Raw genomic sequence first — 13,298 nt, 5'->3', positions numbered from 1 at the left:
AAGGCCAGACATTAAGTAGTGTAAGAGGCGACATAGTCTCAGCGACACGGCCTCAGCGACACAGCTTCAACGACACTACACCGGCCCTCTGGAAGCAGAGCTGAGACGAGAGAGAGGCAGCTACACGCCTGGAGGCCGGATATTGGCACTCAGAGTGCCTGTAGGCTCCATGTAGTCAGCTGAATCTTGTATAATCATTTGACTGACAAATTATACCATTGAATATTTAATACAATACGGTGTATATTACTATTAACTACATTACATATTACTGTACATTATATGTATATTCTAAACGGTGTTCGAGTATATACTAAGCGGTATAATATATTATACATTATAATACATATTTTATATATATAATTCATGCTTATTCATTGAATAAGGTCTTTTTTATTAGAAATAATGGTACCTGAAATTACTTTCGCAATGTACTATTTTATTTTATTTTTTTTAATTTTCCGTGTTTAATTAAAATGGCGAGGTGGCACCACTGGTCACCATGGTAGTGTGGTTGGTAAGCCACTGGAGCACCCATGGTTGTATGGTTGGCAAACCTCATGAAAGATACATTTGCCTACAGTAAACACTAATGTAATCCTGTAACTGAAGTGTTACAGTTATTTGCCGCCAGATGGCCTTCTCCCATCGCATTAGAACCGGTTTCTCCTTGTGAACCGACACTGAGGTTCATAATTGCGTCATTACCTTTGATCACCGATCCTGGACTCTATAATGAGCGTCACGTAATGAACCCTGAACCAGGACCTCAGGGGTCAAGGACACCCCCTTAGACATATGTAAATATTGGAAGGGGAATTCCAGCTCTCGGTTCCTCACGGTGTTCAATAGTCTTTTCTTGATAAAGTTTTGGAAATGTGAAGATATTTAGTCAAAGAATCTGTTGAGGACGATATATTTCCTATTATCACTTGTTATATGTCAATTTACTAAGATAAGAACTGTAAATTTGTTAATTAATTAATATACGTTATGCTTTTTATTGTAAATTGTTTCCAGTTTATTTTTTATATAACTGATTTAAAAGGTTTTTTTTTAAGCGCTTTCCCGGATATATTCACACTTATCTGGGTATTAAACGATTATTTGTTTGTTTGTAGGGATTTTCCTTCACGGGTCCTGAGTCTCTAGCTGCCCCATTGAGTGTTACTCATTTCTGTGTTACTCATTTCTTTGTTACTCATTTCTGTGTTACTCAGCCGGTGGGTGAATGCTTATAACTCATATGTTGGCTTCGGTGACCCAGTGTGGGTTAATATATTCTGCGCTGTTAAATCTCAGTGGTAGTCTTGCTAATTGTGTAACTTTGATATGTTGGGCAACGGTCTATTGGTCTGTTTTGCAGTCCTCCAAAATGATGACATTTCCTATCTTCTTCAGAAACCTGTAACTCTTGTTCTCACGCACATGGGTGTACAAGCCCGAGGCGGCATAAGTATACTTCTCTTTATTCTGATTCTTTTCCTTTTCACCAAAATAAGTGATTCGCACTTGGTTGAAATCTTGTTCGAACCCGCAAATCCTGATGTTGCAGATGCTGTGTTGCACTGAGCATCTTCTGCTCCATCTCGGGTTATTATTATTTGTAATCTGTGTTAGACTCTGTGGTATATAAATGTCTATATTTCTCAAGTTAGTTGCAGGTTTTGCAGCTTCATCTGCAACGTTATTTCCCGATATTCATGAACGACTTTGCAAACCAGTTGATATATATTCGACCTGGGTATTAACCATTCATCTGGGTAATAAGGTCTCCTGGATATTTTGGGTAACGAACTAAACACGATAAATTAAATGAACAAATCCACAAGGGACGTGACGAGGATTCGAACCTGCGTCCGGGAGCATCCCAGACACTGCCTTAATCGACTGAGCTATCGTTCGAATCCTCGTCACGGCCCTTGTGGATTTGTTCATTTGATGCATCACGCTAGTGGGATCTCTGTGTGTAACGAGAAATTAAACATATATGTATAGGCATCCTGGAGGTAGCGGTGCCTGACACTGTCTACCATCAGTAGCTCTTATAACTATCGAGCGTAGTCGTGACGATACCTTGAGGTTACCTTGAGGTGCTTCCGGGGCTTAGCGTCCCCGCGGCCCGGTCGTCGACCAGGCCTCCTGGTTGCCGGACTGATCAACCAGGCTGTTGGACGCGGCTGCTCGCAGCCTGACGTACGAGTCACAGCCTGGTTGATCAGGTATCCTTTGGAGATACTTCCACCGACGATATTAATCCCCGGAGTCCAGCAGTGATTGTACGGTGGCTTGAGTATGTATATATACCGTACTGTGACATACCGATACTGACTCATATATAGTGTTGATGCTGGAGATTGATTAGTGATGATGGGAGTAGTCCCGTGATGTACCCTGAGTGATGTACTTGACAAACCTGACGTCAGGAATTAGGGATGCAGCACACACGTCACTCAAGAGGCAACATTAAACTAAAGGGTGATTTTGCATGTGATTTGTTTTCTATACCTGGTCGGTGGATGTTATTCTAATGCTCAGTAGATCCACCAGTTGTGTAGAGTCTAGAGCACTCGCTCCGAGAGAGAGAGAGAGAGAGAGAGAGAGAGAGAGAGAGAGAGAGAGAGAGAGAGAGAGAGAGAGAGAGAGAGAGAGAGAGAGAGAGAGAGAGAGAGAGAGAGAGAAAGAGAGAGAGAGAGAGAGAGAGAGAGATATGCAGAGTAGTAAGGAGTGCACTATAAGGAAAGTCCTACAAACAATGCACCTTGAGTACTGTGCACTGTGAAGATGAGAGCTCACACCTGCAGCACACAATGCGTGTTAGGTGTCAGTGCCACAGTCGACTGTAACAACTATAACCCCCCCCCCCTTCAACAATAATAGAGACAAATCTAACATTTGGTGAATGTGTTTGGAGCACGTACAGGCGATAAGTCACAATAACGTAGCTAAAGTATGAAGACCAGACCACACACTAGAAGGTGAAGGGACGACGACGTTTCAGTCCATCCTGGACCATTCTCAAGTCGAGAGTGGTCCAGGACGGACCGAAACGTCGTCGTCCCTTCTAGTGTGTGGTCTGGTCTTCTTTGGAGCACGTCTATCAATCTGCCCCTAACAAACAGATCACCTAATGACCTGTTCCACACGAGACAAGGACGTGTTAAGACAGACGCTCAGGGGTGCTACGAGAATAATATAAAAATGAACTCCTTGAGAGGAGCGCGATCCTGGCCATTCCTCGATCTTAAACTTTCTCTCTGGGAGGTTTATCGTCCTTGTGATGGCCCACACGTGACGCCCGCCGGCAGCAGCATGTGGTGTAACACCACCATCACAACGACCTCCCCCGACGAGGCTCTTGTCGTGCTCGAGCGGAAATTATGGGGTAATAGGAATCCGCGATCTTAAAGTCAGGCGTAAAAGAAGGAAACGCTTGATTCTCTTAACTACCCTATTGCTCAGGCCTTGTCAGGTGATCAGATCTTGTCAGGTGATCAGTTGTGACCTGAGATCCTAATGCCAAGGTTTTAATGTCTTAATCTTAATGTCTGGATCTAAATGACATCACTAGACGCAGAGAAAGTGTTGTCCACAGCAGACGGAGAACAAAGACTGCTAACACCAAACGCGAGGTACCAGATGATACCATACCTGGCCAACAAGGTACCAGATGATACCATACCTGGCCAACAAGGTACCAGATTCTAACACTGGATGCAAGACAAAGGCTGTCATCCCTAGACGCAGGACAAGGCCAGCCATCAATGGACACAAAACAAGGCCAGCCATCAATGGACGCAGTAAATATAAAATAGTTTACGCAAGTCCCGTCGTGCTAATCTTCAGAACAATATGTTTCAGTCCATAATTATAATTCATGTTCAGAATAAAACACTTTAGTCTCGTTCAGTCTAGCAACATTGGTAATTATTTATTGCTCTCAACTATCGTCAATTTTCCACCGCTTGTTCGGGGCCTAAATGCTCTCATTCTCCTATATTGAAACCATTTATAGTTACGAGTAAATTTTATGTGTTCTGTAGAAGAGGTTTCAATGTTCGTCTCATTCCCACAGTATGTCTATTTTTATTTTTTTTTTATTTATATAGCAGATTATCGATCAATATATTTTATTTATCAGAGTTCCAACTATCCACGTTGATTTTTATAATTTTATAGCTCTTCTAGTATATCAATAATTTAGCTATCCTTGTTTATCAGTCATTTCGCTATCCTTGTATAACAGTCATTTGGCTATCCTTGTATAACAGTCATTTGGCTATCCTTGTATAACAGTCATTTGGCTATCCTTGTATAACAGTCATTTGGCTATCCTTGTCTATCAGTCATTTGGCTATCTTTGTCTATCAGTCATTTGGCTATCCTTGTATAACAGTCATTTGGCTATCCTTGTCTATCAGTCATTTGGCTATCCTTGTATAACAGTCATTTGGCTATCCTTGTCTATCAGTCATTTGGCTATCCTTGTATAACAGTCATTTGGCTATCCTTGTATAACAGTCATTTGGCTATCCTTGTCTATGCAGTAAGCCAAACAAAAGCTTCAAAATTATAGACAAACTATTTAACGTCAACGAAGGGAAATATGTATTTTGTATTTATTAATGTATAGTTTAACACCAGGAGAAGACGCGACCTATCAGAAGACGTGACTGAAGGTGTCAAACGCTTATCTGCGAGTCCACAACTGTTTCCTCGTTTGGATCCAACAGCCTGTTGCTGCTGGAAATATTGTATGATCTTGATGACCTGTGGAAGCCGTCAACGTGTGACAGGTGTCAACGTTTGACAGGTGTCAAGTATACTTTACATTATATGCCAAAAAAAAGCGAAAACGCAAATAAATGAGAAACCATTTTGATAAGAAAAAGTAATCGTGTTTTCTATTGACTTCACGTCGTAAATTAAGTCAATTGAACAGGTCGTTCTTAAACGAAAGGTGGCAAGTGTCAAGTGGTCCTTATAGTCAGACAGCTGTCAATGTTAAGTGTGTTTAGTGGTGATTATAATTTGACAGCTGTCAAGGGAAGGGGGTGCATAACCAAGTTGGCTTACCAATCTCACCTGTCTAAGAGCCTCACCTTGTATAGCAGCGACGGAAAAAAAGTTCTGTGATCTTCACTACTGTCAAATATTTCCAGTGCTTTCCCGAATGCGTGATTTTTTTTTACGTATTAATTATCATTCAAAATACCCCACAGTCATTTAATTGATGTTGTGCAGTTCTATGACATTTATCCAATTAACACAAACTTTGTAAATGTTCAAGAATTGTTTTGATCGCTGTAAAACGTTCACTTGGTCAGCGTTCATAGCGCGTGGTACTGCGTGAGGGGCTGGCGACGGTCGCTCAAGTACAGTGGGCGCGCTCAGCACAGCCGGCCTGACGTCGCTGGCTGCCGGACGAGGTCTGGCCCGCCCTGTGCCTTCTGGGGCTGCCAGCCGCCGCCACCAACTGCTGCTGCTGCTGCTGTTGCTGCTGCTGCTCCTCCTCCTCCTGATACTACTGCTGCTGCTGCTGCTCCTCCTCCTCCTCCACCTGATGCTACTGCTCCTGCTGCTGCTGCTTCTCCTCCTCCTCCACCTGATGCTACTGCTCCTGCTGGTGCTGCTGCTCCTCCTCCACCTGAATGCTACTGCTCCTGCTGGTGCTGCTGTTGTTGCTGCTCCTGCTGCTGCTGCTTCTGGTACTGCTACCGTTGCTCCTGTTACCTGTACTGTTACTGCTTCTGGCGTTGCTGCTGCTACTGGTGGTGCTCCCTACTGCTATTGCTGCTCCAGCTGCTACTGCCTCTACGACAACCACAGACCAGCCAATTGTAGACACTGGCAGCCACTGCTGCTGAGTTCCAGTGTCTGGGGCGGCTGGAGAGATGTAGAGGAAGAGGTGAAGGAACGATGGAAAATAATCAACTTAATGGAGAATAGAATATAAACATAAAATAATAAAAATCATTAAAAACAATGAGAAGAATTGATAACAAAAGAAGTTAAATTGACATTTAAAATAGGAAAATACTTTATAGATGAGAACCGAACTGTTTCAAGTATAAAAATGATTTCTTACAACGGTATAAAGTCTAAGGCTGCCCAGCGCTAAAGTCTAAGGCTGCCCAGCGCTAAAGTCTAAAGCTGCCCTGCGCTAAAGTCTAAGGCTGCCCTGCGCTGTAGTCATCCAGTACGCAGCACCGGCGTGGGACCCGTACATCTCGCGAAGCGCAGAATGGTGCTTGGAAAATTACAGATTATAAGACTAATGCGCCAATTAAGAGGATTAACCTATGAGGATAGTTCAAGAGAACTCGATCTTACAACTCAAGAGTAAAGAGAAAGGCAGAGTAGACATGATTACTATCTACTAAATACTGAAAGACATGCCCATCATATACCAGATGCAGAAGGATACATAATCACTGAGAACTAAATATTGAGAGGACATAGCCACTACGCACTAAATACTGTGTGTATATATATATATATATATATATATATATATATATATATATATATATATATATATATATATATATATATATATATATATATATATATATATATATATATATATATATATATATATATATATATAATATATATAAGTACGAAACCCACAATAATAGTCGAGGTATTTCTACGAACTTGTTTGAGTGTTTTCAGCATTCCGGCCAGCGAGAATATAATTACAAATGCTCCCTCCTGCAGAAGCAGTCTGAAACTTGCAGGAAACCGTCAACCTCGAAGTGGATGCGATTTCCTGGGTCTCCTCGCGAGCTGCTCAAACTTTTGTGCTTAATGTCGCTCCCTATTTTTCTTGAGCGCTTCTCTTGTGCTCTAAATGAGCTCCCCCTCTGAGCTGTGAGTTACCGCCCTCGTTATGAAGAGCAAAAGTTTGCAGCTTGCTTGGTAATCCTGTGATTCTGTAGAAGGTGTTTCGTTAGCATAATTGTGAATCAATATTCATTGATGACTACGGTGTGCTGGGAGTGTGGACTGCAGGTAATGTAAAAAAAAAGAGTCTAGTGAACCGGAATTAACAACCTGAAATTGTTCAAATGAACAAATTCACAATTCCACAATGAAATTGTTCATTGTGGTGACGAAGAGGAAGCTCCGTCTCCCTCAGCCTGCTCGACTTGCTTAAGTAAAAAAGTCGACATTTAAACTGTTAGAAGTGGATTATATTTTGTGTTATTTTTTAATTTAAACTTTTGAATATATCTAATTCCGTCAGAAGTGCTGAAATTGATGTTTTTTGTCCATTATTATTATTTTAATAACTAATAGTAGCAACATTAGCAGCTACAGATGTAGTAACACACAGAAATCACATTAACGTGACATATCAAAGAACAAATCCACAAGGGCCTTGATGAGGGTTCGAACCTATGTATTGGATGTTCCCAGGCACGTTCTAGTCAGCTGTATCACGACATGGTAAAAAAATTGGAACCTGGAGCGCTACTGCCCCTCACGAGGATCCCGTGGCTTCCACTGAAGCTTAAACGACGGTTTCACACAATTCCCCCCATGCACTCGAGCTCTCTCAACTCGGGTTGACACAGCCCGAGTGCACGAGGGAATTGTAACGAAGACCGACTGTAGTTCACTGATAAGGATCGCAATAAGCAACTTAAAATCCCACGACGTAAAATTTGAATGAGTAAATCAGCACCAATTACCTCTAACATCATATGTATGTCAGCCGTGTCATCCAACGGCTCCAGTGTGATGTATTCAGTAAGTGAGAGAAATATTCAGACCCCAGGAATTCGCTGACTAACTTTCTTCCCCGCCGCTGAACTCCGAATGAGTTGTAACTTGCTTGCTTCTTAAATAAGTTCGATATATTCAAGTGCAGTTCTCGACGGACTCAGAGGCCCCGGCGTCCCTGATGGACTTTGAGAACAAGACGGAAGTTTCGAGTCAAGGCCCAATAATATTTGAGCACAATTATCTCAAAACTTGTATAGACTATAAGGTAAAGTGCGAGACGCACTCACAAAGTGTTCAAACAAAAAAATGACATTCAGACAGGCCAACAAGCACTTTAAACGGGCCAAGATAGAGTCATACAAGCAATGTGAAGTGCAAAAAAGCAGAGACAGTCACTCAGGCAAAGAGACAGGCAAATAGGTAGTCAAACAAGCTAAGAAACAAATAGGTAAATAAAAAGTCAGTCAAACAAGATTCAAGCCAAACAACACACACACACACCATCGTCTGACCTTCGACCTGTCTTAAAAACTGACAATTATCAAAGTCTCTTCCTCTGAAGCATAAAAACCTTAAACAACAAGACAGAATAACCACAAACAAACACAAACAACGACTAACATACTCCTCTTTCCTAGCCCGGTGTCGCCCAAGAAACAAACATCCTACATATGAAAATGTCCCGCATCATTTTTTTGCAATATGCACGAGACAAGAAATGGGATCCCCCAAAAGAATATATTTGTTTGACTTACTGTGTCTAGTTTCCCAGACTCGAGGAGTTAAAAATTCCTCCCTCGAGGAGAGACAAAACATGTTGACCAGAAAAAGAAGCAACAGAGGTGCAAAGAAGCACGAAAATATATATATATAACATTTGAAGAAAAAAAAGAGTAAGATTTTTTGGATGGGGGGTGTGAGGGGGGGGGGTGGAGGGATGAATAGGTGGGAAGCCGTAGCTGGGTCTGGGTGAACATATACCTGTCAAGAACAGGAGAAAGAAAGAATATGTTGTCAGGTCCAGGTCTCCACCACTACCCAAACAATAACATAGTGAGAGAGGCGCTCGGGGCCTGAACGTGGTCACGCCTCCACAGGTAAGGGAAGATGGCCTTCTTCCTCACAGTGTTATTTAACTCAAACTCTCTAAGAAAATGAAATACTCTTCAAATATCTTACTCCGTTCGTGCCTTCGGGTTTCGGGGATATTTACGTACTTTGAGCCATAAGACATAATGTAAACATTAGGTATGGATAAACAGTAACATGGAAAATGTCGGCCCAACTCGGCCCTGTAGCTCGTAAGGCTGCCCTGGTTGCAGCGATTGTTTAAAGTTAAACAACACAAAATTGTACTAAAGCGTCAAATATCCCCACAAAGTTTACACAGCATGAAAACGGCACAGTAGAGCCCTCGCCTGGGAGGGGAAGGATACGTCACTTAGATCAATACGAACTGAAACACAGATATAGGTTAGCCAAGGACCGCCCCGTCCCCAGCTATACTGAGAATATCGATCACTTCACAAAATCTTTAATCCTAGATAATACACAAGAGGCGAAGCAGCACACGAACCATTACGTCGATATAGAGAAGAGAGTCGAAGGCTTAACCATTGTATGCCCAGCTGGAAGGTGTTCCAGACCCCCCTACAGTGTCAACACCACTTTATCTCACTACCTCACATCCAACAAGATGGCGGCTTTTGGGTCTGTTGAGACCCCTCATCGCGTTCCAATACTCGCCACTGCTCCTCTGAATATTGTATTAATCCGTCCTGTAACATCTCTGGGATTATAATCTGTAGCTGATAATTTGCACACACATTTATCACATCATTTCCTCATCATTGGATGCGTCTTTTCAGAGCTGTTGTTATAGCAGTTTCATATGCAGGCGATGAGTCACAATAACGCGGCTAAAGTACCACGAGCAACAGAGCAGAGCAACAATCGACTTGAGAATGGTCCAGGACGGACCGAAACGTCGTCGTCCCTTCACCTTCTAGTGTGTAGTCTGGTCAACAGACTACACACTAGATTCTAATTTACGTTTGTAAACACTGTCTTGGTAACTGGTATTCTCGAGATCCTTAGACTATGCCGCCGCGCGCAGTTCCTCACCTCAGGCGGGAACAGACGGCCGTGGATCAAAATAAAGCTGGAAATTGTTAAAGGTGGCAAATTAAAAACGCGTCACCACAGCCTTACAGAGCAACTCGCCCTCTCAACCAACGGATCGCTTTTCCTACGTCAGGGTCACCAGGGTTATCAATGTGACCAACTTTGAAGTGTTACGGCTCACAATTATCTAGTTTTTCTACGCGTCGGACTCGATAGGTTAGGTGGGTTGCTTAGGTGCGTTCCTTCCTGGAGATAGTGAAGGGGTGTGTGATAGTGGAGTTGCGTGTGATAGTGAAGTGAAGTGTGATAGTGAAGTGTGATAGTGAAGTGAAGTGTGATAGTGAAGTGTGATAGTGAAGTGTGATAGTGAAGTGTGATAGTGAAGTGTGATAGTGAAGTGTGATAGTGAAGTGAAGTGTGATAGTGAAGTGTGATAGTGAAGTGTGATAGTGAAGTGAAGTGTGATAGTGAAGTGAAGTGTGATAGTGATGTGAAGTGAAGTGTGATAGTGAAGTGTAATAGTGAAGTGTGATAGTGAAGTGTGATAGTGAAGTGAAGTGTGATAGTGAAGTGAAGTGTGATAGTGAAGTGAAGTGTGATAGTGATGTGAAGTGTGATAGTGAAGTGAAGTGTGATAGTGAAGTGTAATAGTGAAGTGTGATAGTGAAGTGAAGTGTGATAGTGAAGTGAAGTGTGATAGTCAAGTGTGATAGTGAAGTGAAGTGTGATAGTGAAGTGTGATAGTGAAGTGAAGTGTGATAGTGAAGTGAAGTGTGATAGTGAAGTGAAGTGTGATAGTGAAGTGTGATAGTGAAGTGAAGTGTGATAGTGAAGTGAAGTGTGATAGTGAAGTGTGATAGTGAAGTGAAGTGTGATAGTGAAGTGAAGTGTGATAGTGAAGTGAAGTGTGATAGTGAAGTGTGATAGTGAAGTGAAGTGTGATAGTGAAGTGAAGTGTGATAGTGAAGTGTGATAGTGATGTGAAGTGTGATAGTGAAAGGGGCGTGTGATGGTGAAGGGGGTGTGTGGCTCCGGGCAAAGAAAATAAGTAAAAGTTAATTAAAAGCTTAAAATTTGGCGGGAAGTGACTTTACCAAAAATATATTAGAATACAAAATTATTTTTCCTGTCGGAGATGACTCTTTGACCCCTGTGTCGGTGACCTTTGACCTTGTAATGGTGACCATTGACCCTCTGACGGACATCTCTGACCTTTCGGCATCGACCTGATACCAATGAGGGCGACTTTTGGCCCTGTTAATGACCTTTAACCCCTCTTATCTTAGCAATCTTTAACCTCGATCAGTAACTCATTAGCTCTAGACAGACAGCTGCAATCATGACATGTGTATACACACAAACACTTGTGCACACGCTTACACAAGTGCGCACGCACACACATACACAAGTGCGCACTCACACACACACACAAGTGCTCACACGTTTGCAAATATAATGGCTATTTAGTTTTTTACCTTGCTGCCTGAATGATATTCATGGACACTTAGGCTTGAACTAATTTTTTGGGGCCCGGCTGAGCTCTCAAATATAGCACATCAGAAAAAATATTAAATTAACTTCTATCTCTGGAATACTTATTTAAATGTGAAGAGATTTATACTGCGCTCATATATATATATATATATATATATATATATATATATATATATATATATATATATATATATATATATATATATATATGTCGTACCTAGTAGCCAGAACGCACTTCTCAGCCTACTATGCAAGGCCCGATTTGCCTAATAAGCCAAGTTTTCATGAATTAATTATTTTTCGACTACCTAACCTACCTAACCTAACCTAACCTAACTTTTTCGGCTACCTAACCCAGCCTAACCTATAGAGATAGGTTAGGTTAGGTTAGGTGGGGTTGGTTAGGTTCGGTCATATATCTACGTTAAATTTAACTCCAATAAAATAAAATTGACCTCATACATAAGGAAATGGGTAGCTTTATCATTTCATAAGAAAAAAATAGAGAAAATATATTAATTCAGGAAAACTTGACTTATTAGGCAAATCGGGCCTTGCATAGTAGGCTGAGAAGTGCGTTCTGGCTACTAGGTACGACATATATATATATATATATATATATATATATATATATATATATATATATATATATATATATATATATATATATATATATATATATATATATATATATGGATGTCGTACTGGGTCCATTTGTTTAACAGATGCTCTGCCTGCTCTATAAAGGTTTGGAGGGCTTCCTTCTTCTTGTTTAGTTGATGCCGAATGAGCTCTTGCCTATACCTATAGGTAAACTCTGTATTGCGGACTGCTGGGTCATGTGGGTTTATATTGGTGTATACTGGCAGCAGGTTTTCTTTCAAACATGTTTCATTGAATATGACCGCATATTCTGTATTTATTATTTTCTGGTTTAGGGCTTCTATCCCTCTAACTATTTTCTTAGCATCAGGGCTTAATTGAAATAGGAGTTCTCCAAAACTCATTTTCGTACTTTTAAGGTGAAGAAAAGAAGTGATATATATATATATATATATATATATATATATATATATATATATATATATATATATATATATATATATATATATATATATATATATATATAGGCACTCGAGGCACAATGAAGTTAACGACATCATCAAGAGGAGCCTCACCGCAGCTGGATGCCCAGCTGAAAGAGAGCCGCGTTACCTAACGCCCCGTAACTCTGATGCTCTTATTGGTCGCCCGGATGGTATCACAGTGAACCCCTGGAAGAATGGCAAGCAGTTGGTATGGGACTACACGTGCGTATCTACCCTGGCTAACACCTACATTAACCTCAGTGTTGCACAACCAGGTGGCGCTGCCACCCACAGGGAAGCAGCTAAATCCCGTAAGTATAGAGAACTGGATCACCACTACAATTTTGTCCCCATTGCTTCTGAGACACTCGGCGCCTGGGGTAAAAGTGCTACCAGTTTTTTTAAGGAACTGGGTTCTAGGCTCATTGAAACAACAAGGGACCCAAGAGCTGCAAGCTTTCTTTTCCAGCGCCTCAGTGTGGCGATATAGAGGGGAAATGCGCACTGCATCCAGGGTTCCTGCCCGCCATCTGAGGAGCTGGAGGAACTCGACAACCTATGATAACCATCGTTGTAACCCATATGTAACTCCTTTTTTGTAACAAAGTTCAAATAAAGTAAATATATATGTGTACATACAAAAGAATGGGGGGTGGTAGGAGAAGATAATATTAGTGTTCATTGAGAAACCACAAGGTCTCCTCTGAATACTTTTTATTTTCTTCTCCGAGGCTATGGGTCCCCACATTGGCACCAGAGGTGGTACCCTCACAAACTTTATATATATATATATATATATATATATATATATATATATATATATATATATACCCTCACAAACTATATATATATTATAGA

At 41.3% G+C, this 13,298-nt stretch overlaps 1 protein-coding gene across 1 annotated transcript in view; it reads right to left on the bottom strand.

Annotated features, from left to right (window-relative positions):
- LOC123747423 (neuropeptide SIFamide receptor) overlaps positions 1-5,968 on the bottom strand; it is a 121,615-nt gene extending 115,647 nt beyond the window's left edge. The window contains exon 1 of the mRNA XM_045729640.2: positions 5,103-5,968. The gene's annotated coding sequence lies outside the window, so the exon portion shown is untranslated. The remainder of the gene's footprint in view (positions 1-5,102) is intronic.
- Between the last annotated feature and the right edge of the window lie 7,330 nt (positions 5,969-13,298).

The sequence above is a fragment of the Procambarus clarkii genome, chromosome 94 (assembly GCF_040958095.1).
Source record: "Procambarus clarkii isolate CNS0578487 chromosome 94, FALCON_Pclarkii_2.0, whole genome shotgun sequence".
In the NCBI taxonomy this organism is placed as follows: domain Eukaryota; kingdom Metazoa; phylum Arthropoda; class Malacostraca; order Decapoda; family Cambaridae; genus Procambarus; species Procambarus clarkii.
Note: the sequence above shows the minus strand (reverse complement) of the source record. Positions and strands in the feature narration are given on the sequence as shown.